This window comes from Solanum dulcamara, chromosome 6 (assembly GCF_947179165.1).
Source record: "Solanum dulcamara chromosome 6, daSolDulc1.2, whole genome shotgun sequence".
NCBI classification, from domain to species: Eukaryota; Viridiplantae; Streptophyta; class Magnoliopsida; order Solanales; family Solanaceae; genus Solanum; species Solanum dulcamara.
This window is the reverse complement of record NC_077242.1, coordinates 39442225-39469385: the sequence shown is the minus strand read 5'-3', so window position 1 is coordinate 39469385 and position 27161 is coordinate 39442225.

Below are 27161 nucleotides of genomic sequence, written 5' to 3'. Positions count from 1 at the left end.
CAAGCATCTTCTTCTCCCATAGTGGCATGACCCCATTCATAATATATGGCTGGGCAGTGATATGTGTCGGTGGCAGCTAAACCTCTGGAGCCACTAGTGCAGGCTGATGCTGTAGTGCTGGCATAGTGGGTGCCTACTGCATACCCCCAAGTACAATCAGGAGCTAAGTAACGGCGGTGAGAAGATCTAAGGCCATAGCTAGTGTGGGTGGTGGCTGAAATGGCCTCGGTCCCACTGGTTGTGGAGAAACATAAGTTGCTTGACGCTCCGTCTCTAGCTTCGGAATCCTATCTCTATTCGAGATGGTGTTGCATCCCTACCATGACCTCAAGGTCGACCTCTACCCCTAGCTAGGGCTCTATCTTCTGGACTGAGTGCATCACAACCAGCCACGGTACTACGCGTGCAAGCCATCCCTATAAAATAGTGAAGTAAGTGAGATTTTATGAAACTGATAAGACATACAATGCACAAAACTGATACAAAAAAGGAAATATTCCTAAAAACATCCTGAAGCCTCCCAAAAATAAGGTGCAAACGTCTTCGCATTGATCTGCAGAACTCAACTAAATGTTAGCTCTGTACAAGTGAGACTGGTGAACCTGGGCTCTGATACCAACTTGTCACGACCCGATTTATTAAGTTATGATGGCACCTACTATAAACTAATAGTAGGAAAGCCGACATGTATCCCAAAACTATAATTAATAGGATTAAGGGTAGAAACTAAACCATAATTAAACAACAACAGAAATTACTAGAACAAATGGAAGCCAATCAAAAATACATATACAAATGAAAGATCTCTCCCAGAATCTGGTAGTCACATGTTCAGAGCTACTACAGAATAAATATAATTCCCAAAAGTGAACCACATCAACAACACTTGTCTCAAAAAGTAAAAGACAAGTCATAATATATACAAAAGGAAACAAGTAGATCCAGTACGTCATGTACTCACCCTAATCTCCAAATTATACTACTGCAAGCTCGATTTAATGCTAGTAGCTGGTGCTCAGACCTATATCATGAAAACATATGTGGAGTGTATTATGAGTAGCAAAATAATAGGTACCCAGTAAGCATCATAGGCCGACTAAGTAGGAAAAGTAAAAGTAATATAAAATGATAGAATTTTAACCAAAATAAAGGGCGGAAATCCAATAAGAATGCACACGATTGTACCAAAACACAAAGAAAGAGAACAAAACTAGATAAACCCAACCGGACCCTCATAAGCCTAGAGGTTACACTCATGCATAAGTTCAAATATAACTCAACTGGACCCCATAAGCCCGACAGGTGACTAGAATAGTTAAGATCCACAAAGAGGACCATAAGATACTTTCACGATTAGCACTAACTTTCATGTACATCAATCGAATCAACTGAGTACCTAAGATTTTATTTACAGTGGAATAGGGACTAAGGAATTGAACCAAAGCAAAGAAGGAATCAAGTACTTTAACCAAGATTGGGGTAGCCGAAGACTCTAACCAAAGCTAAAGATAGCGATGGACTCTAACCAAAGATGCAGATGGCCAAGGATTCTAACCAAGAATGAAGATGGTGACGAACTCTAACCAAGGCTAAAGATACTCAAGGACTCTAACTAAGTTTGAACATAGTGATGGACTAAAACTAAGGTTGAAGATAGCCAAGGACTCTAACTAGGGCTGAAAATAGTGACCGACTCTAACCAAGGCTGCAGATGGCCAAGGACTCTAACTAGGGCTGAAAATAGTGACCGACTCTAACCAAGGCTACAGATGGCCAAGGACTCTAAGCAAGGTTGAGAAACTGAGGCATGGACTTTAACCATTACCCAATAGAGTGAATCAAGGACTTAAAACCATGAATAGAGGCGAGCTGGCTAGCAGCCAGATGAGCCTCAAGGGGAGAACCCCTAATCGAATGCTATCAATAAATCACTCCAAGACCAAACCAAATATAATTGAATCAACGAGCGGCTTCTGAAACCTAAATTAAGTATACAAAAACTAATAGGATGAGGGAAATATAGATATGAGGTCTTAAGAGTAGGGTTACTGCCTAGCTAAGGCTCAAACTATCAGACTCAAGTATGTTATATCAGTCTACAGGGAGCTAAGTCATCCAAAGCAACATCTGAGAGATTCTAAGGCCTAACGAATCCAACCTGCATAAGTCTATGAAAATCACAGTTCTAAGTCTAGATAAGGCCAAAATGCTCCTAGAATAATCACAAGTTATATACAATTCACAGCACAAAATAAGGATGATAAACTAAAGCAACCAATATCCTATCGATGTTCTAAAAGCCGAAGAAGGCCTAAAACAAAGATTATAAGAAACTAAAGATTATCAGCTAGCAACACACCCCTAAATTCACACAATTAAGCATAGTGTTTCATATTTATGCGGGAGTCATAGACTACCTTTAGGCCGATCACGTGAGCTTCAAATCAAGTCTCGAGAGCCTTTCCCTTTCATACGACCTCTAAACATTACCACACTATCAAAAATAATTTTATAATATTAATACAGTCATTCATACACTAAAATCACATAAAATGGAAATGAGCCAATTTCAAAGTCTAAACAAGAATGTGGGACTCATGATGGAAATTTTGGAATTGACTTTGTGAAGAGGACTCATTCACCTCCCCAAACTTGTGTTCCAAAATTGAGCATATTTTGGGGCTTAAAACAGTGGAAATTATCAATATGCAACAATCCACCATTTCAGCTAAAGAGATAGAGCTATGATGGCGGGTTTGGACTCAAATAACACATTCCATAGCCCTAACCAAGTAAACACAAGTACCCTGGTGAATAACTAACCAGAAAAGACAAGGGGTTCATGAAGTCCCTCAAACCATTGTTCATATTTCCATATAATATCCTCAATTGATCATTGAAACATAACCTTACTCAATCTCTTCGAATATTAGAGCATTACAAGTCTGACCACATATCCTTTCCATAAGTCTGTCACTTCTGGGTTAGTATCAGATTTAACTTCAAAATCACAAGATGACATCCAAACTACACGCATAAATCATCACTATATGTGAGAAAATAGGGTGAAGCGATAGGAATTAGAATAAATCAAGGATGCATGGTAGAGAACAAGAAGCGAAGATTTTCCTAAAAGTCACCATAGCATCTTAAAGATAAGAAATGGATATCTTCATACCAATCCTCGAGACTCTATCAAACTTGTCTTGTACACTCATGAGACCTATGAACCTGACTCTGATACCATTTTGTCACATCCCAAAATCAGGTGTGATGGTATCTGTCTTATCCCACCAAGACAGGTTAGCCTAAAACTAAATTAAGAAGAAAATGTAGAAGTAAACTAGAATGACATCTTTCAATAGTCGCCTAAATATGCCTTGTACTAAACAAAAATAGATAAAAGTGAAAAATCAGTACACAAAACACATTATACTTGTAGGGTCACACAACTAATTCTAGTAAATAAAATATGAACAGGCAACCACAACACAGTAAAATAGATGATATACAATTACACAATTATAGCAATACCCGAACTCCCAGTCCTTAACTTGAAGCAGTCCACACAATAAGCATGATTAATCACAATTACTATAATCAATCTGGTTCTCTTATGAAATTTATACATAAAGTATTAGTGTACTAACGTGGTACCTGATCCCAAACATAGTTAGTATACTGGCCTGGTACCCAATCTAAATATACCAGCATGGTACCCCATCCAATTTTATCGGCATGGTATATAATCCCAATCATAGTGAATGTACCAGTATGGTACCTAATCCAATTATACCAGCGTGGTACCCGATCTAAAGGAAATCACACATAACATTCACAACCACAATAAACAATAAGCACACTTGTACATCAAATCAAAACTTTCATTGCACGTAATTTAATCGCAATTAGCATTTCAACTCATGTTCATTTCTTTTACCTCATGATATAGCATATATGTAATACTAATAAATTAGTTACCAAGTACATATAAGACAAATGAGACAACAACAACCATTAACTTCCTCGAATCAAGCATGAATTCTCTAAAGAACCTGAGCTTTTCCTTTTTGAAGTGTCTTGGCTTGTTCTTGGTCTAAAACAAATACAAAATATAGAAATAAATGATCAATAGACTAAAGTACCTGGATTGTAGCTAAAACCCCAACCCTTGGAAAATTTCATGATCATACCAACCAACTAGGGCTTTTCTCACTATTAATTTCAGGTCAAGAATGCTCAACTAAAGTAATCCCCATAGATTATAAGGTCGAAGAATCGAATTACAAGTTAAAGGAGTAATCAACTTACCTTTATCAAAGAATTTTGTGGAAAATTAAAGAAAAATAGCCCTAAGTTGCCTCTTGTTCTAGCAAGAACGAAATTTTGCAGAAATAAAAATATTTGGGACTTTTCCCTATTAATCCCACGACTATCCCGCTATAATAGCCCTTCCATAAAGGGATCACTCCTGCCATATCAGCTTCTATGGAGACAAAAACTTGGAAATTCTCCCCAAAACTCCCATTTCACAACACAACAAAATTACCTTTTCACACCAAGTTTGATATCGGGAGATCTACTTGCTTGAATTCACTCTTCAAAAGTTCTACTGACTTCTTTACGCCTTAGTTATCATAAAATCAAATGCAATCTTAGGCATTGACCCCAGTCCATTTCTGTATTGCCTTAGACCTCACCTTAATCAAATTTTGTCTAAGGCTGGAGTAGTTTGAAATTTTTAAGCTACTATCAAAACAATTTATGGCCCAAATTCTTTACTATTGGTTTCCCATAATGACCATAAGTGGTCATTACAATAGATATCAATTCAGCCATCACTCATCCCGGAGTGATCAAACAAGAACACTGGACTAAGTCAAGAATAGAGTAGTACATGAATCCTCTAACAAGTAGGGATACTTGTCCCACATGTCCCTCTCAATTTGCTTTCTCAATCTGTCGATACTTTCATTATACCTTCACTGATTTGATCTCTTTAGTTCTTAACTTGCGAACATCCTGATCAAGAATTCCAATCAGTTCATCTTCATACTAAATATCCTTGTCCAACAATATTGAGTCCCACGTAATAATATAGTCTTTATCCCCATGGTACCTTTTCAATATAAATCTATAAAATACTGGATGAACTCTGGACAAACTAGGTGGCAAGTCTAGTCTATAAGCCATTTGCCCCACATAATCAAGAATCTCAAGAAGATATAACGAGGGCTAAGCTTACCCATCTAGCCATACCTCATGACTCTTTTCATAGGTGACTGTCATGACCAAAACTAGACAATAGATGTGACACAATGCCTAAGATCCCGAGAGACCCTAAACTAACCTCTTAGCATATATAGCATGACATAAGATAACATGAATAAACTTAATGGTAGAAGATAAGTCTTAAAAAATAGAAATATCGATAAAAGAGAATTCAAACATGACATATGAAATGAACATACACAAACTAGTCTAGTCTGAGAATGTCTCTAATAACATAGATGGGGCATAGAATGAGCCCAATCTAACCTAAAACATATAAAACATGAGTTTGAAAGTAAAACAATGACATAGTGGTTCCACCCTCGAAACATAAGGACTCACTAAAATAATAAACTCCTAATGGAACCTGTGTTAGCCACGAGAATGGGAAGGAGTGTTGTGACCTATATTATGAAACAATATAGGCAAAAATATGTATTAATACATGAAATGTACTAAGTATGTGAGAAATGTGCATAATGTAAAACATGATATATTAATAGATGTAAACATGAGATGCATGACCAAGAATCCTTTAAAACTTCAAAGTAAATCATAAATCATGATATAAGGTCAATGCATTACTTAAAAGACATCATGAAAACCTAGTCATTTGTTGGGATATTAACTGTAACCAACAATAAGACCATGTGATCCATAGCATAGAATTCGGTGTAACTCTTGCTCTGAAAAAGAAGAGACTACTTGCCAAGGTAGAATTCATATCATTTCATCATGATCTATTTGTAGTTCCACTAGCTAATTTATTTAAGACAATCCTATGGGGGCACATAGTTTGGGACTAGAAGTTGCTATTAGGGACTCTCTTACCAAGCCTCCACCTCAAGCCCTCTCGGTGTTAAGTCAAATTCCAATAGAATAGATAAATTCAATTATCAAGACATTAGGAAAGACAATAATAATTTACCAATCCACATTATAAAATTATATAAGAGTAGCTCTTTTAAACTCATGATTCCTAATATCGTTCATATAGACACTTATTGCTGCACCCCGGGCCTACACCTTGGTCATGGCCGTCACTCAAAAACCATTGTGTTTCAAAGTAAACCCTTGGCCTAGATGACTATTGAATTGAAGACTAAACATACATGCAGAAGCTTTTAAAAAGTGAACATTTAAAGCATTTAAGCAAAACTCAAAAAAAAATCTCAATCTCAATTTATGCAAAGTCTGAAATTAACTCTTAATATAAATAGTAATAGTGTTTAAAATATCAGAATAAATAAACTGAATTGACTTACTCACTCTGACTATCTATGAAGCCTCTACTAACTAAAGATAGGTGCTGAGAAAATGCTCATGGCTACCCAATAATAAATAAACTAAAACTAACAAATAAAATAACAAAACTCGAACAAACTAAACTAGAGCCCTAAAAAACAAGGAGGTCTCACCAACCACTGAAAGGAAGAGATCTTACTGAAGTGTCTGAAATCATGAGTACCTGAATCTGTATCATAAAATGATGCAGTATCGAATGATGTCACTACATGAAATGTACGGATGTAATAAAGCTTAATGAAAATACTAAACTGAATACTCATGTTGAATGAAATACTAAAAATAATATAACTAGAATACAAAACGATGCAAATGTAATGAAAACCTCAAAGGTTTAGAACTAAAAAATAAAGCAATAAATACAACTTTTTGAAATAATACTTTTCTTGTCTTGGAGAGTTTCTCTAACCAACAACCATCACTATGAGCCTCATGATAATACATTGTATTGCTCATATTTCCAGAGCCATGCATTACCTTTCCAGGATAATGGATAGAAACTCAACTCATGGATCCATATAAAATTTTGTATCAGGAATTTAAGTGAGGAGTCGCTCGACCCAACCACACTATCCTATCCTACGCTGGCTACATAGTTTATGAGGTTCGAGTTATCTAAAATCTTACCTTAATTAGTACTCAATACTACACTCAAAATATGTAATAATGCTCATATACTCAAGTGAGTAAAAATACTCAAAATAATATCTTGTGTAGTCTCATTGGACTTTACTCAGTTTAATTCAACTCTCCTCAAACTCACTACTTTCTCTTTAAAATAGTTATACTTCTCAAACTCAATAAATGCATTAAAATATGGCTTTGGTTTCTTAACTCATTATCAAGATAATATCATAATTTGATCAAATCAAAATAATATCGTAATATTTGATCAACCTCATCCATTTTATCTGTCTCAGATTTAAATCTTTCTAAGTGAACACATGTTGTAATCTTCGATGATTAGTGAACACCTCACACCGGACACCAAAGAGACAATGTTGCCAGATTTGAGAGCAAACACTACCGCTGCCTACTCCAAATCATGTGTTGTCTAGTTCCTCTTATAAATCTTCAACTATCTTGAAGTATATGAACTTAGGGCTCTAATACCAACTTTGTCACGATTCCTACCTGCTATGAGTGGTACCCACACTAAAACTTTGGTGGGAAAACTAATTTCTAACCCAATTATACCAAGCTAAGCAAAAAACATCCATTTAACCAAGTGAAAATAGTTTAAAAGAATTAAAAGTTGAGTTCCGATAAACTCAATAAAAAATTTAAAATGAATAATGCGGAAATAAACTTCCTAGAACCTGAAAGTCATTGTACCAAAACTCTAACAAACTCTAAAATTGTGGGGATGAAACCCCAAAAAGAATTAATAAACTATTGTCCATAAAATGTCTGAGTCCAAAGAGATGGATCGAGAAATAAAAAAGAATCCATGGAAGTTCGAAAGAACTAGCTCACCCTTGGATTCGAGTAGTGGAAATCTCATAACTGAGGTCTTTCAGCAATTGCTTGAATATTCCCTTATAGACAAGTGCAGAATCAGTATAGAAAACACATTGTATTAGTAAAATCACACAGCTAGTTCCAGTAAATAAAAAATGTAAAGGCAACCAAAACACAGTAAAACAGATGATGTACAATTATATCTAAATTATAGCAATACCTGGACTCTCAATCCTTAACTTGAATCAGTCCACACAATAAATATGATTAATCACAATTACCACAATCAAACTACTTCTCTCATGGAACCCACATATAAATTTTTAGTGTACTAAAGAGGTACCCAATACAAATTTATTGGCGTGGTACCTGATTGAAAGACCCCGAAAGTCAAAAAGTTAGAACATAGGAGAAATCTCAAGAAAAGGAAAAATTTCAGGTTTATGACCCACTCTACAATTCGTAGAGGTTCCTATGACTCGTAGAAACAAGTCGTAGAGGTTATCCTTGGACTTTTTCAAGACAAGTCTCTAAAGGAGTTCCTATGACTCAACAGGACAAGTCATCATTCTGTTCACAAGTTGTAAGAATGACTCATTTCAAAACATTGGATGCCCGTGTTTTAGAGTTTCTTAGGATCGAGTCTACGAATTGACAGGTTGAAATGTAGAAGCTACGATGACTCATAGAAGTGAGTCATAACCAAACTTCAGAGACCTCTAAACTTGCAAGTTTTTAGACCTACAGGATGAGTCAGTATCATGACTTGTAGACCCAAAGATGAGTTGTAATCACGACTCGTAGAAGCCGCTTTAGAGGTATGATTTTCAAGATTTTTCTAACACCGGTAGGATGAGTCATAGTGATGACTCGTCCAAACACTTAGGAATCATAGGAAGGGACTCATATGGTCAAACTCCAGTTTTTAATAAAGGGCAATTGTTCCTTTTCCCAAGGTTTAGTTCAATGTACCTAGATACTAGTATGGCCAAGTTCAAAATCTATATATACCTAACCCTTCAATTTTCCCTCTATTCTAAATCACTCTTCAAAATTCTCTATGGCAAGAAAATAAATTCTCTCAAAGTTCCTCCTCAAGTTTCAAGGTAGGGTTTTAGATTTTCATCAAGGTTTCTCTTTAATTCTAAGTGAATTCAATCAAGGTATGTGGAGATTGATCTATGGGATTTTCTCAAAGTTTCCTTACATTTACAATTGGTTTGTAACCCTAATTTTGATGAATTGCACTAGGCTATTTTAATTTTATTTTAGATGATTATCAATGATCCTTATAAGCATGTTTTCATATGAATTTCATGATTTCAAGTTAAATTATGAATGCCCATGCATAAATCTATTTCCAAGTTATGATTATGAAGTTAAAGATGATTTTCATGAGTTGATTATGAGTTCAATAATTTTTGTTAAAAGGAAAGATTTTATGAATAAAGTTGAGATTATGATTTAATGATGAAATTTATGATGATGATCAATTATGATCAAAGAAAGTAATTACGGTGTGATAAGTACAATTCTCATACAATCTTATTTAAAGATGGTAATAAGGATAATTTTCACCGAAGTTATGGATTCCTATGAATCACTAAAGTTAATAAGCTACTCTTATTATATTTTGTAAAGATGAATTGACAGGTAGTCACTATCTTTCCCTATAATGTTTATGATCATGTTTTAATGAGTTCTGTTGGGATATTGACTAAGCATCGAGAGGACTTCTAGGTAGTGTTCGATCCAATAACATAGTTAGTTACCAAAGGGAAACTTAGTAGCAACCTAAAGTCCCAAAACACTTTGCCTACATAGGTAGACTTCATGGCCTAGCTAGTAGATCCATATATAGCTCACAAAGTTAAAGTTGTTTCTCACGGAGTCTACCTTGGCAATTAACCTCTCTTTTCTTGATGTGAGAGTTATATTGGATTCCATATTATAGGTTGCGTGGTCATAAGATATTGGTTAAAGATATTATCCCACACAAGTTGAATTTTATTCTATGAGATTTACTATGAAGTTTTATGATGCATTAACCATAAGTTTTCATGTGTTTCTAATTTTTTTTAAGCTTTGCTTGTGTTCATTATGTTGGTCATGCATTATATGCCATATTTCTCATGTTCCTTTACTTGTCCCTACATATCTCACATACTTAGTACATTCTATGTACTAACACATATTTTGCCTACATTGTCTCATAATGTTGGGACGACGACACACACGATCATCTTATTCATGACTAGAGTTGCTTTAGTTGCCCAAGAAGTTGGTGAGTCCTCATTCCATCAAGGTCATGACTTTTTTTCACATTGCTACTTTTACTTTCTCTCATGATTCGGATGAGCTAGGAGATTGTCCTAAGCCCCCATCAATGTCCAAAATAGAATCATGATTAGACATTACTTTGATGTAGTCTATTTTGGACACTTATTAAGTATTTCTATCTCTTAGACTTCACTTTTGAGTTGTTTCTTCTGCTTATTTTTCTATGTTTCCTTACCTTATGAATGCAATGTATGGCAATATGGCTTGGTTGGGATCCCTCATAATTCTGACCGCCGTATCACATCTAGGTCCTAGGCTCGGATTATAACACTAATATATAAGAAATCACACATCACAGTCACAACTACAAGGAATAGAAATCCACATAGATTTCCACTAGCGCATTTTTCACCATTAATTTTAGGTCAAGAATGCTCCCCTATGGTAATCCACATAGATTCTAAGGTCCAAGAATCAAATTAAAAGTTAAAAGAGTAATCAATTTAGCTTTATCGAAGAATTTGGTGGAAAACTAAAGATAAATAGTCATAAGTTGCCTCTTGCTCTCTCGTGACTGAAATTGCATAAATAGAAATGGTTTTGGGTCTTTTTCTATCACGACCCAACTCTGTAGGCCATGACTGGTGTCCGATTAGGGCACCCATACGTACCCTTATCCCCATTGAGTATGTTAGCCAAATAAACATATGAAGAAATCAAAAAAAAATTGCTAGAGAGCGCACAAAAATAGATATAGCATACGAAGGCCATTAAGGCCATCACGGAACATAAAGCCCAAAACATATATACAGAACCCACATCACAAGTCTACAAACCTCTACAGAATGCTAGCCTAGTCATATGAAGGGACAGAGCCCCGTCATACCCCTGAATAAATAAACATTTATATCAAATGACCAGTATCAAAGGTTAGGTTCCAGAATAGTGGAGCATTTTCAACATTGCTGAGTGGAAACCCTAAGCTAACAGATCTCCAAAGTTAACATCTGTACCTGTGAGCATAAAACGCAGCCCCCCAAAGAAAGGGGGGTCAGTACGACATATGTACTGAGTATGTAAAGCATGGACTGTAACAAGTAAAGCCATTACAAGAACAGAAGGTGCAAAAGTGAGCTAAATACCCAGAATATCAAAATGTTTTTCATAACCACAAATAATGTATGCAGATAAACATATGCCATATTCGGCCCCATTATGGGATGCGGTGAACAAAACGTGGTCGCCACCCTATCACTGGCGCCACAGCACAGCATACATAAAGAGTAGAGAATATCTTCATAACAGATCATATCATATCAGATGGTCATATCATATCATATCATATATGTACATGGCATATCATAACTCCACAAATCCCATGTACAGGTCGTACCTACCCCCTCACGTCGGGGCATGGCAAACAATGCAGAGAAGTACACACGATAACAAAACCTGGCCCGGGCTCGGTGAAGGAAACATTGAGGCATCCACGAGTGGAGTAGTGAGAAACTATATGCAATTTAAATCATATTTAAGACTCAATGGAATAATCAAAATGAGCTTTCGTTCAAAATCGAGACAAAAGTCATATCAAGTACCTTTTGAAAGTCACTATGGACTATATCAAAATAGAACTTCTGGGAATCATATATATGTATCAAGGTATAACAAAATATCTTTTGGAAGTCGAGAAATTGGCCATCCTAGTGGCTTTAAGAATAGGAACTTCTTTGGAATCATATGAAAGTCATATACTTGCTTCGTAAAAACCATGCCAAAAAGGGAGATTAGCTTTGTATACTTATGTCAAATCATGCTAAGAGAAGGAATAAGATTTACATACTTATTCCAAAGACATGCTAAAAGAAAGTATAAGCCTTACATACGTATGCCAAAACATGCCAAAAGAAGGAAACATTAGCTTTACATACCTGTTACGGGTTACTTTTTATCCCATTCATCTCGCCGTCCTTTAAACCTAAGTAACATAAAAGCAATAAGAGTATTAAAAACCCTTGGCTTTCCATAACCTTAGGCTACATATGAGTATTTGTAGAACTCATCCCCTTGCTCGCTTTCTCGACTAGTTCCCTAACTAGTTAAAGAGTTAACGAAAATCGGGCAGCATTTCCCCTATAATGTGCCCTATCTGAATTTCTAATTATACTCCTAATAGCTACAGCCAACCAACAACAATAACCTGCAGCATATATATATACAATTCACATCAATCTTTTACCACATAAACTCCAAATGACTCGCTCGAAACCACGATACCAAAATAAGGTTTTTAGTTTCCGTTTTGTAAAACCTTTAACCGTACGAAGAAGGGGTGTCATGTGGCTAAAACCAGAAGATCCCCCACCTATTTTAGGACACATTTAGTACCTGAAACACACACCACACACCTTCATCCACACACCACAAGCACAACACCTTGCTTCGACTACAATTTAACTATAGCGACTCCAATTTAGTCTGTTTCGAACATCAAGCATATTTATGAAATTTTCATATTTCCAGCAACTTACACAACGTGTAATACACTTCATAACAACACTATAAAATCCAAATTGAAAGGAAAACCCTTACCTTAACCTAAACTCATCAAACTCGCCAAAACTATCAAAACGTGAATACTGGACAGCCTACTGTCTTGTATTGTCTCTTAGTTTTGAAGGGGTATTTGAGGGAAAAAAGATTTGTGGACTCAATAAAGTTATATATATGTGTATTATGGTCGCATACAATTTCGAATCAAACCTACAACAATTCTATACCAAAAGATATGCCCAAAATACCAACAGCAGCCCATGTAGGATTTCTGAAATGAAATCTGGGCAGCACCTCACCTATACTTCATCATCCTTTTTTGAGAGGATAAAAGCAAAACTGGGTTTTATAGTATTAATAAAAGTTATATCCCTATGAAATATCTTTCCAAAACATCTTGAATCACTCGAAACGAAGCTTTACACAAGGAGTTATACTATTATTACTAACAACAGTCTCATTCCAAAAACGGATTTGTTGACAAGAACGAGAACCTCCTCGAAACCCCAACTATAAATTTTATGTTGTTAAACACCGTTGCTTAATCGAAGAATACCTTAAATAATTAATTCAAGGAATAAAATCGGAGGGCTTACCCTGCTTAATCCGTAGCTCTCTCTCCATGTTCTCCAAGTTTTTCTCCAAATTTTTTTAAGTGTAAAGATGCTGAAAAGTGAGTTGATCCAGCAATACACATGTATATATATGCGCCCTTAAGTGGGGACATGTGGCAGCCCCTAGGGTGACACCTCAATCATGCATCCAATCCAAAGCCGCCACATGGTAGCGTGGGGTCCACCCAAGCTGCTGCATCACCTACTTGACCCTAAGTAGGTGCATCACCTGCTTGTCCAAGTAGGTGCATCACCTACTTGCTTCGAGTAGGCGCGTCGTTTCCTTATTTCTCTTTCGTTAGCCCGTAATCTCATCTTACTTCAAGAGCCTATGTATTCCTTGCTACTTAAGCTCAACGTATACTCAAGTAGCTTAGTATGTAAAATATCCCAAGTAATAGCTTTCACAAGTAAGTCAAGTCCTACGACTCACTACTTGACCTCCAACTTCTTCTGGTTTCTTATTAACCTATTTCCAATCTTCTCTATTATGGAGTATCTCCTTCTCTTTTCCTTAAGATTATTTGATAGCGTTATAGATTATCCGACTCACATGATGACTTCTACGAAACTTAAGAGCCTTCCCAGAAACTTAAGAAGCTTAAGAAGCATTCCAAGGTACCAAAGTATGGGGTGTAACATTTTCCTATTAATCCAGCGATTGACCCTCTATAGAGTCCCCCAACCCATTATAATGGCCCCTTCATATTGGGATCACTTCCGCTATAGAAGCTTTACGGAGATAAAAACTCAGAAATTCTCTCTCAAACCCCCCATTTCACAATACAACCTCAAACCTTGATGTTCTAAAATAACCCTATCATGCCAAGTTTTATATCAAGTTTTCTACTCGCCCGAATTCACTTCCAAAAATTCCTATAGACTCCTTAACACCTTAGCTATCATAAAATCAAACCCAAGATTAGTGATTAACCCTAATCCATGCTTATATTTCCATAGACCTCATTTTACTCAAATTTTGTTTGAGACTGGCCGAGTGTGAAATTTTTAAACTACGACCCAAAATGTCTTCTAGCCCAAATTTTTTCACTATTTATTTTCCTATAATGACCGGAAGGTTTTGTTACAATAGATATCAATTTATCCATCACTCTTCCCTGAGTGATCTAACAAGAAAACTAGGCTATGTCAAGAATAGAGTAGTACTTGACTCCTGAAACAAGTGGGGATACTTGCCTCGCATGTCTCTCTTAGTTTCCCAAGTTGCATCCTCAACCGGTCAATTCTTCCATTGTACCTTCACTGATTTGACCTCTTTAGTTCCGAACTTCCTAATATCATGATAAAGAATTGCAATCGGTTCCTCCTCATACTGAAGATCCTTGTCCAACACTATGGACTCCCACTTGATACTATAGGCTCCATCCCCATGGTACCTTTTAGACATAGATACATGAAACACTAGATTAACTCTGGACAAACTTGGCGGCAAGGCTATTCTATAATCCATAGGCTCCATACAATCAAGAATCTCAAAGGGGTCTAAATAACAAGGGCTAACCTTACCCTTCTTGCAAAATATCATGACTCCTTTCATAGGTTACACCTTCATTAGGACTTGCTCACCAACTTGAAATATAATGTATCTTACCATGTTGTCTACATACTCCTCTTTACTATGGGTTGCCAAAAGCTTGGTCTAAATACCCCTTACCTTTTTCCTGAGCCTCTCTTGCAAAATCAATACCTAATGGCTTCACATCGCTAGCCTTAATCCATCCTATGGGTGATCTACATTCCCTCACATAGAATGTTTCAAACAGTGCCATATCAATGCTAGAGTGATATCTATTATTAAAAGATAACTCACATAAGGGTAGAAACTAATCCCAATGGCCCCCTAAGTCAACCACACATGCTCTCACCATGTCCTCTAACACTTGAATCATTCTCTCTAACTAACCATCAGTATGACGGTGAAAAATTATTCTAAAAGTGAGTTGAGTACCCAACTCCTCCTGCAACTTACCCCAAAACTTTGAAGTAAACTGAGTACCACAGTTTGAAATGATAGAAAGGGGCACCCCCTGGAACCTTACTATCTCCTTGACATAAGTCTTTGCCAATTGTTGAGCATAATAATATCCCCTAACTAGAATTAAGTAGTCTAATTTAGTCAACCTATCAACAACAACCCAGATTGATTCATACTTCCCCAATGTCTTAGGAAGACCTACCACAAAATCTATGGCTATTTTTTCCCACTTCCATTCAAGAATGGGCATTTTTTGAAGCAAACCTGTAGACCTTAAATGATCATACTTTACCTATTGATAGTTCTAACACTTAGACATATACCTTTCTATGTATTTCTCCATACCCAACCATCAATAAAGTCATTTCAAATCCTAATACATCTTGGTTACACCCGAATGAATTAAATATCATGAACCATGAGATCTTTCAAGATACTTTGAATCAAATCATTAACTCAAGAAACACAGATCCTTCTCCTAAAATTGAGCACCCGTTGGAATAAAGATTGGCATCCTGAGCCTCACCAGACACCATCTTAATTCTGATCTTGTTCAAATTTTCATCTTCAAACTATTTAGCTTTGATCTCCTCAATAAAAGTGGGTCTAACCTCAATACTAGCTAACACCCCATCCTTCTTTGAGATTCCCAACTTTATGAACTTAGACTCCAAAGTCTGAATCTCTTTGGCTAGAGGTCGCTTAGACACCTCCAAGCAAGGCACACTACTCATGCTAACTGTCTTTTGGCTCAATATGTCTGCCACCACATTAGCCTTACTGAGATGATATTGAATGGTGATATCATAATCCTTGAGTAACTATATCCATCTTATCTTTCTCAAATTCTGATCTTTCTAAGTGAAAACATGTTGTAGACTGCGATGATCAGTGAACACCTTACATTTGATACCATAGATATAATATTGTCAGATTTTGAGAGAAAATACTAGCACTGCCAACTTTAGATCATGTGTTGGGTAGTTCCTCTCATGAATCTTCAATTGCTTTAAATCATAGGCTATGAAATTTATGTCCTGCATCAACATACACCCAAGCCCGAATATAAAGCATCACAATAAATAATAAAGTCATTTTTGTCAACTGGGAACGTTAGGATAAGTGCTGTAGTCAATAGGGTCTTGAGATTTTGAAATCTCTCTTCACACTTATCAAATCACTCAAAAGGTACCCTTTTAAGTCAACCCTATTAGTGCATAGCAATAGAAGCAAAATTCTTGACAATCATTGGTAGTATCTAGAAAGCCCTACAAAACTCCTAACCTTATTCACATATGTAGTTCAAACCCAGTTCTTGAATGCCTCAATCTTTTTGGTATCTACCATCACCCCTTCTTTTGATACCACATGCCCTAACAAAGCAACTAAAGACAACTAGAATTCACACTTAGAGAATGTAGTATACAACTTCTTTTTCTCCAAGATACCCAGAACAACACAAAGATGATTTGCATGTTACTCCTTACTTTTGGAGTAGATTAGTATGTCATCAATAAATACAATCACAAAGGAATCTATGAATGGTTTGAAAACCCCATTTGTCATACTTATAAAGGTTTTGGTGCATTAATCAACCCAAATGACATTACCAAGAACTCATATGTCCATACCGAGTTTTCAAAGAAGTTTTAGGTACAACCTCAGGTGTAATATTTAACTAATGGTATCATGACCATAGATCAATCTTAGACAAGACTAAAGCACCCAGTAACTAGTTAAATAAATCATCTATTGTCACTACTCAAGCTAGGCCCTAGGCATGATACGATGATTAGAATCATAAAGGACCACAAATAATCCTCTTAGCATATCATACATAAGCATACATAAGGTAAGTAAAGCAATAAGGCTAAAGCATAGACATGGAAAGAATTCTCAACATAAATGATCTCAATAAAAAAGAATCAGCATCAAAAGAATAAGACAACATAGACTCATTGAACATCTAACAAGTCTCTACTAGTCTAGATGGTGGCATAATACAAGCTTCTACCTTACCCAAATATAAAATATATCATCATAGAAAGGAAATATAAACTCATGTTGGTTACGTCCTCAAATTATGAGTACTCACCAATCAATTGTCAAGCTAAATAATCTAATCTAGCCACGAGGTTAAAGATGAGCGTAATGATCATCAGACCCTACATTATGATATAATATAGGTAACTACATGTGTTAGTACATGAAATGAATTAAGTATGTGAGAATCATGTATGAACAATGATAAAAAGACATAAATAATATAAACATGGGATGCATGAATAATATTTTGAAAACATGAATAAAACTTGAAAATATTTGAATATCATAATCATATGGTCAATGCATCATAAACATCATGAAAACTTATACCTTTACATATACCTTTGTGGGATAGGACCTTTAACCGATATGTAAGACCATATGAGCTACAATATGGAATCTGATGTAACTCGCACATCGAGAAAAGACAAACTACTTGCCAAGATAGACTCCATGAGAACATCTTAAACTTGAGCTATTTGTGAATCCACTAGCTAGGACATAAAGGTAAACCAACGCAGACAACATAATGCGAGACTATAGGTTGCTACTAAAGTTCCCTTGGATTGCTACTTGAGCTTCCGAAATGAACCCTACCTTAAAATCCTCTCGGTTCTTAGTCAATATCCCAACAAAATCGTAAATCATAGTCATTAACATATTAGAAAAGGAAATAATAGATACCAATCCAACATCAAAAAATAGTTATAAGAGTAGCTCATTAACATGATTGATTCATATAAGAATGAGAAAACCTTTTGATCCTTATGTAACACCCCAAATATTTCTAAGCTAAAACCTAAACCATTCTTCATATGTGTATAGGATCATACCACATGATTCTTAACTGTGCATAGGTGTTGAGGTTAATTTTTAGTGTGGTAATAAATGTGGAGATATTTCAAGGTCACAATAATCCTCTAGCACAAAGTTGAGTTGAAAGCTTCCTTACTAATTGAGTTTAGATATAAGATTTTACATAGGTCAACTTCAAACAATCATATATCCTAGAATATGATGAATTAGGTAGCCCACAACCTATCAAATTAAAGGACTCTGAGACCTCTTTCCAACAACATTAATTTAGCCTCATTTGGAGTTAGGAGTAAAAAGTTAGGTCCATTGTAATGAAGCCCTATAAGGAAATTACTTGTTCACGACCACCCTTCATGATTCATGAAGATGAATATAGACCATGAAAAGGCATCGTGGTCCAGCCTAGTGCAAGTTGGATCATAGGTGAGGACCACAGAGGGACAATGACCCATGGTGGATAACACGAGATGTGGTGGCCTTCATGGAGGTCACCCTTTCAGACCCAAATCATAGTCCAGCACCACGACCACCACCATGGGCCATGGTGAGATTCATAGACCATGGTAGGTCCCCCATCCAGGAGAAATTTTAGTAAGTTCAGGAGTGTTTTGGTCCTTTCTCTTATGGTCTCATTAATATATCTAGACATTTTTGGGGATAACTTCCTAGCTTATAACTAAACGCTAACACTCATAAACCCTCATTCTTCCAAATCACAAGATCAAACCTCTCAAATATCTCCAAGGAAAGAACTAGGGAAAAATCTTCAAGCTTTCATTATAAGAATTTAGTTCAAGCTCTCTAAGTCTAGGTATGTGGGACTTCTTCCTTGGGCCCTTCCACCCATTGGATCCTAAGTTTTGTCATGATTCAAGCCTAGGGCCTAGACATGATATAGTGAATGAAAAATCCAAAAGTACCTTAAACTAGCCTCTTAGCATTCTTTCAGCCTTTCATAGGTAATGAAAATAAATAAGCAAGTGAAAATTATAATAGTAAATCTTTAACTTACATATGTCAAACAGTACCTCTAACTTTTAGATTTAATAGGGCTAAGATGAGTCTCTAGCTCACCCTCAATCATAATAGAAAGAAATGTCATAGTAAGTGTCTAAAGATCTCAATAAATCATAAGCTACAAAGAAAGATAAAGGAGTATAGTTCTCGGAACATGAAAACTCACCAAAAGTAGCCTTTAAATGAAATCTCAACTAGCCACGTAAAGGAGAACGAGGAGGAGCAAGGGTCCCTACATGGTGATATCATGTAGGCAAAAGATTATGCATTAGTACTTAAAATGTACTAAGTATGTAGGCATGCATTACAAAGTAAAACATTTAGGACATTTATAAGGTAAAGTACATAAATGAGTGCATGCATGGGTAATCAAGTAGATATCATTTAAATCATATATATGTGGATATATACATGCATGAGTAATCATGTAAGTAGCATTTGAAACGTTCATTTGTGGGAAGTTGAGTATAATCGACATTAAGACCATGTGAGCTATTACATGGAATCCAACATAACCCCCTACGTTGGCTGGGGAGTCTACTTGCCTAGGATAGAACTCCGTCAACTTTACATTCATTATTTAACTTTAACTTTAAGGGCTTTCATGGATCCATTAGCATAAGCCTACAAGGGCTCCTATGTTGGCACATAGTTAATGAGACAAGGGGTTGCTACCAAGATTCTCTTACCGAATCCCACCTCAATGCCCCATTCAGTGTTAAGTCAATCCCACAAAATAGTTTAATACTTCAAAATAATCATAGCATATAGCTTGAGAATTGAAAATATCACATTCAGTGGAATAGCTCATTAAAACCTTTAGTGATTCAAATATGCAAGAATTGTCCTTATAGCATAAAGAAACTATCATTCATAGCATTTTATCATTGTTTTATTTTATAAGACTTTCTTTTGATCATAGATATTGCTTTCATAAACATTTATTTAGAGTCAAAGCTTTTAAGTCAAACTTAATTGAAAATATAGTAAAACTAGGTGGGTTTAAATCACTTCAACTTTCAGACATGTATGTAAATAAAATTATGCATAAATACTTTCAAATCCATTAATGAAAAATCATGCTTTAAACAACCCACCATGAATTTCAAGAACCTTTAAGGAGATAAATAGAGAAAATACTTGAAAACCATCAATTCATACATATGAAATCATTTTGCATCAAAATAGACCGATAATCATTAGTTTAATCATGATTCATGCTATTAAGTAGGAATAATAATTACCCATAAAAAAATCTTATTTGAAATCAAGATATTTAGTTAAAAGAGTTTTGGACTCCGTGGGTGGAAGAACTCATGAATAAACACCCACATACCTTAGAGTAAAACTTAAAAAAAATATAATTTATCATATAATCAAAATACTTTAGGCATGAGAGTGGAAGGAATAATTTCATTGAAGCCTTACATACTTGGAATCCGAAGTTTTACTTAGAATCGAAGGACCTAATGAACACTCTTGAATCCTAGCCTTTTCTCCTCGCTGGAGCATTTTGTGTCCTACCCAGAGTATATGAATAACCAAAATAGTATTTCTATACTACTAAAAACTAAAACTATATTTTGAGAATGAGTAAATAAGTGTATAGAGAAAAGAGTTGTTTGAGAAAACTTGATGAACAAAATGATGAAATAAGGTGGTATTTATAGGTGTGAAGGGGACCTAACAATAATTAAAATAATTATTAAAAAAATCTAAAAAATTAATGGAGGATTGTGATGTCATGAGTGATGTCAAATGGAGGACTATTGATGTCATGTGTAATGTCAAATAGATCTAGATCTTCTATGGTTGGTGAGATAAATTTTCTTTTTACGGAATACCTTTATTTAGAGCCATGTTTGAATAAGTTAACTTCCTAATTAGGATTTGATGTGCATATGAATTATAGCTATAGAATTATTATTTTATGTTGTTCAAGAATCAACTGATTTGGAGAAACCTACAGTGAGATATGAATTTTCTTCTACAAATACTCCATTTCATCACAGCACCAGGTCTTGCAAAGATTAATTTATTTGGTCTACTTAGCCTCCGAATCGTAAGCTATGATCTTCAAAAAAGTTTTAGGTAATGATATTGGAGTTATTCAAAAATTTGAATCACCTAATTTAGACCATTCTATGAAAAGTGATGCCCAAAATAAAGAAGCAGTATTATTTTCATCGAAAATTGGAATACAACATACAGCGTTTTTAGGGGGTGTTACAGTTTCCTCCCAAATTCTCTTATGATTTCTTATTTTAAAAGCCCTTATTTTATGATATTGCATTGGGTCTTCTTATTTATGATATATCATATGATAAATGATTAAATTATGTATAATTCATATTACATTGCACGATTTCAAGATGGATTTCAAAGACCTATGATATGTGTTAGTTTCAAGCATGATTTATAAGTTATGATCATGATTTTTCAAGTTATTTAAATAAAAGCTTTATGAACAATGTTTCAAATATGCTTTAAGAAAAGAAGTTATGAATGATGTTTCAATGATGCTATAAGCAAAGTTATGGTGCAAAAAGGACAATTCTTGTACTATTATGTTAAAAGAGATGATAAGGACAATGCTCACCAATTCATGGATTCCTTATGAATGAAGCAAAGTTAATGATTCTTATAATTTTACCATGATGAAGTTGATAGATGAACTATTCTTATGAGATCTTTATAAAGATAGATTGATATGTATTATTATCTTTTCGAATAATGTTAATAACTATGTTTTCCTAAAAGTTTTGTTGGGATAAGGACTCAGAACCAAGAGGACTTAAAGGTGGGGTTCGTTCTGGTAGCCATTTTAGCTACCTAAGGAAATCCTAGTAGCAATATTTAGTCCCAAACTACGTTGCCTACATAGGTTTAAAGTTTCCAATATGGCAAAGCTAGTGAATCCATATATAGAATAGTTAAAGAAAATACCATAACAGAATATACCCTGGCAAGGTAGTCTCCCTCGTCTGTGAGAGTCATCCAATTCCATATAATAGTTCACATAGTCTTAAGTGTCAGTTAATTTTCTATCCTACACCAGTTAAAGAAAAGTTATAAAGTAATCATAATGATGATGTTTTGATGCATTGACCAATAGTTATAATGTTTTCAAGGTCTCCATAGTTTAATTCATGTTTTATGATATTGGTATTGTATCCCATGATTCATATTGATTATGTTAGATATTCATTGTTCATGCATAGAATATTTCTCACATACTTAGTCTTTTTGCCTACATTGTATCATAATGTAAGGATGGACGATCATCGCGCACCTCCTATTGTGAGTAAAGTTGAGCTTGTATACTTCTATTATTGGTGATTTCTCATGTTTCGAGGAAAAGACACTTTATTTTCAGTGTGTCATTGACTATTTCATTTCACTTATGTTGTCATGAGTGAGATAGGAGCGTGTCTTATGTCCCCCACCTAGTTAGTAGTGGCATATTTGATGTTCATGGAGACTATGTTGCCTCATCCTTTGATGTTGCTTCCCTTTTTTCTGAGATATTCCTATTAAGACTTTATTTTCGCTTTCATGATTAGATTTATTGCTTTAAATACCTTATGAATGCTTATGTTTGATATTCTAAGAGGCTTGGTTGGAGTCCTTCGGGATTTTAATCATCGTGTCACACCTAGGGCTTAGTGTAGTTCATGACAAACTTAGTATCAAAATACAAGGTTCAATTGTCCTAAGGAGTCTAACATGCCACATCAAATAGAGTCTTATTCATCGGTGTAAAGTGCGTCACATCTATGAATAAGAGGCTATGAGACGTTTTAAGAAACTTTAATTTTTCATGATTTCATCATTCTAGAATGTTGAATCCTATAAGGATTCCTTCAAACTCATGTCCTACACATTTCAGAATATGTCTCACCAAGAAGAGAGAAGCCAGAAGATTGATCAAGACGGTAGTCCTTCCATTTCAGTTAATCCACCCTCATGTGCCGATATCTCTAATGTGGAGTTTTGTGATGCCATTTTGTTATTGTCTCGAGCTGTGACTGCTTAATTGAATCAGCAAATAGTAACTTCTGTGAGCACGAAGCAAAGAAAAGGAAATGGGTGAGAAAAGGGAATGTTAAGAGAGGAAATTACTTTAACTATCAAAATATATCAAAGGAAGAGGCATCTGGCTCTTGTTCTATGAAGGATGATGACAAGGCAAAGTCTTACACCTTATGTGGCAAGTACAGAAAGAACCATTGAGGAGGTTGTTTAACCAGTACCGGAGTATGTTTTTGATGTGGTAATATTGGACACAAGGTGAGGGATTGCCCTTCGATAACCAAAAATAATAAGGATAGTTGTTGGCAAGCTCAGCCTTACCCTTCTTCAGGTCATCCAACTCGATGAGGTACTTCATCGGGTACGTTATGAGTTTTATTTTGATGTTATTCTTGATATGGGTTGGCTTCATACATGTTATGCTTCTATATATTTTAGAACCTATGTGGTCAATTTTTAGTTTTATAATAAGCTAGTCTTAGAATAGAAAGATAGTAATTCTGTATGTAAGGGTCAATTCATCTCATGCCCTAAAGCTCATAAAATAATTTCCAAAGGTTGCATTTATCATTTAGTCCGGGTTAGGGAATGAATTCCAAGCTTATACTTTGGATTCAGTTTTGATTTTTAATGAGTATCCAAAAGTATTCCCCGATGCTCTCCTAGGTGTCTCTCCCAAAAGGAAAATAGACTTTAGTATCGATCTTCTCTCCGATACCCAACCTACCTCTAGTCCTTCTTATCGATTGGCCCTAGCATAACTTTAAGAGTTAAAGGATCAGTTAAAGGACTAGTTGTGTAAGAGTTTTTATTTATGGCTTCATCCTTGACTAAGTGGACCTAAAGGAAAGTGAAATCCTAATGTCTAGGAGAATGTGAGGAAGGTTTCTCAAATTTGAAGGGAGAACTCATTCGTCATGTTCATAGTTTAGCCATTTGGGTGCTCGATTGGTTGATTCGAAGGATAGCGATGTTTTTTTCTAAAATGGTTCTAAATCATCTCTAGTGGCGGATGTTAAGGCTAAGAAAGATAATGATCCTACTTTGGTTGAATTAAAGAAAGCGGTTACCCCCAAGAGAGAGGTGATGTTTTGAGATATCAAATCTGGTTAGGTGTTCCTGATGTCTATGGTTTGAGAGAAATGATATTAACTAAATCCCATAGCTCTCAATATTCCAGTGACCCTTCCTTTTCTGTCTTGATAGCAATGTTGATAATAATAGATGAGTTGTGGAAGATGGGGAGATAGTGGGTGTCCCTTATAGTGATAATTATGGTGTGACTATTCCATTTAAGGTTAAATATGTGGAGGAAGAATGAAATGGGATCTTGTTGTGTGAAATAGATAGGTGAGAGTATATTGTGTGCCCTTTTGGTAGGATTAATGTAAATAGGGATATAGAGATGCTAATGTAGATATGAAAATTCTTAGGTAATGTTAACTGCAAAGGGGACATAACGTGGTTAGAATGATATGCCTGAATATGGTGTTGATGGCATATGGGTGAATGCATTGCGCATTGCGTGTTTCTTGATTAGAACTTGAGGTTTGTTGAATGTAGTGCTGAGGAGTATTACTCTTCAGATAAAATTCCCTATAGAGGGATAGGATCCTAAGGCGTGCTGGAAGGTGGCTTATAAACTTAATTTACCATTAGAGTTAGCTTCGGTTCATTCAGTATTCCATGTGTCTTTGTTGAGAAAGTGTGTTGGTGATCCTAGCTCCATTGTGCCTTTGGACAGTATTGGTATGAAAGAGAGTCTTTCATATGAGGAGGTTCCGATTGAGATTCTAGACCGGCAATTTAGAAAGTTGAGAAATAGGGAAATAGCTTCTGTTAAGGTTCTATGGAGGAACCAAGAGGTTGAGTGTAATGACCCATAAGGTCGTTTTGAGTACTTGAGTTTTCTATTTCATAAAAGACTCATTCCATAAATTTTTAATGGGTATTTTGGACTATTTGATAACCATAGTTATTTAGTTGAGGGGTAAATTTAAATAACTAATTTAATTAGTGGGCTAAGTTGATAATTTATTTAACACTCTATACCAATTATTAAAGAAAAAGGATAGGATTTATTAATTTTGATATATAATTGAGTAGAAAAGAAAAGAGAAAAAAATGAAGCAAAAAAAACCCTTACATGTGCGGCGACAGAGAAGGACGACGAGAATGGCTTGAGGTAATGAAAATTGTCGCCTAACTATATTCCTCCGTATGCATATGTTGATTGCTAATTTTTAAGATAGGAATCATATATATATATATTAGTATATTATTAGTATGATTAGGTTATACGTGAGAGAGGATAAATATATAGATGGTATATTTAAAGTTAAGAATCAATAGTTGTTCGATTTCAAGTTGTCACCACTGGTTTTGTGACCAGTTGGCTTCAATTTTAATTAAGTATTATTTTGTTGTCATAGTATAAATTAATTTTTGATATATTAAGATAGGTAATTAAATATTGGGTGTATTATATTATATGAATACCATTAAAGTTATGTTATTTGGAAGAATTAAGACCTAACCCTAGACTTGAGATATTAGTTGGTATCAAAATTTAAGAATTGATTATAGAGTTGGGGTGAGTTGTTGGATCTAGGTTAAATATATATATAATACTGGTGTCTACGGGTTCATTTGCTTACGAATATGGTATACTTGATAGATTGGAAACGTGAGGCATCGAAGAAAGGGAAATCACCGATGAATTAGCTTGCTTGACTTCGATGAGGTAGGTTATGGTTTTATTCTATATCATAGATAGACTCTTAATATTGATTGATAGTCATTGATTAATGAGTGAAGTTTACTATGCATTTAATTATTGTGGTTTAGATGGTTGGTATGTTCTTGTGATTTGTCTGAAATCCCAAGACCGTGAAATCTATAATCTTGAACTTTTCCTATCAAAAATGGTGCCTTGAATAAAGAAGGCTTGATGAAATATTATTAATGAAGTGGAATGTAATCATGAAAAATGATAAATTAATTATATTTAGATCGGGTGTCACATTCTGACATGGTATATTTGGATCGGGTGTCATGTTCTCACACAGTATATTTGGATCGGGTGTCAAGTTTTGGCATGATAATATTAAAGGAAAATAAATTAAAATAACTTAATACTACCCAATCTCCAATAACTCATTTTCTAAAAGAGTTTGATGTGGAGGCTTGAGTCCTCATGTGTGATCTTGATATTGTTGACTGGTTATGTAATTGTTCATTAGTTGCCACCTGTTAAGTGTTATTGTTGATTTCCTGCTATTACTTTATGCATATTAATTTCTATTTTGAGTCGGCCGATGATACCTACTCATTGCATATTTTCCTGTACTGACCCCTACTTGTATCTTTCTTGTTTTATTTTGTGGAGTGCAGTGAGTGTTCCACCGACTTCAACTCGACCTCAGCTCTAGTCAGTCTTCAGTTCATCGGATTGCAGGGTGAGCTATCCTTCTAGCTGGCAATGGAATCTCTTGTCATGGCATGGTGTCCTTAGTTTTCAGACACGTTATGTTATTTATTTATTTGGTGTTTGATAATTTGAGACTTAGTTTTAGAATTTAGATATCCTTCATGTGATGACTTTCAGGTTTTGGGAAAACATATTTAATTGAGCTTCCGCATTATTGTCATATTTATTAGTTGGGGTTCATATTGTTGATTCTCCCACCTAGGAAGAAAAATGTGGGTGCCACTCATGGCCCATTTTAGGTCGTGACATTGAGGGTGCTTCATGGAAAGCCAAAGACGAT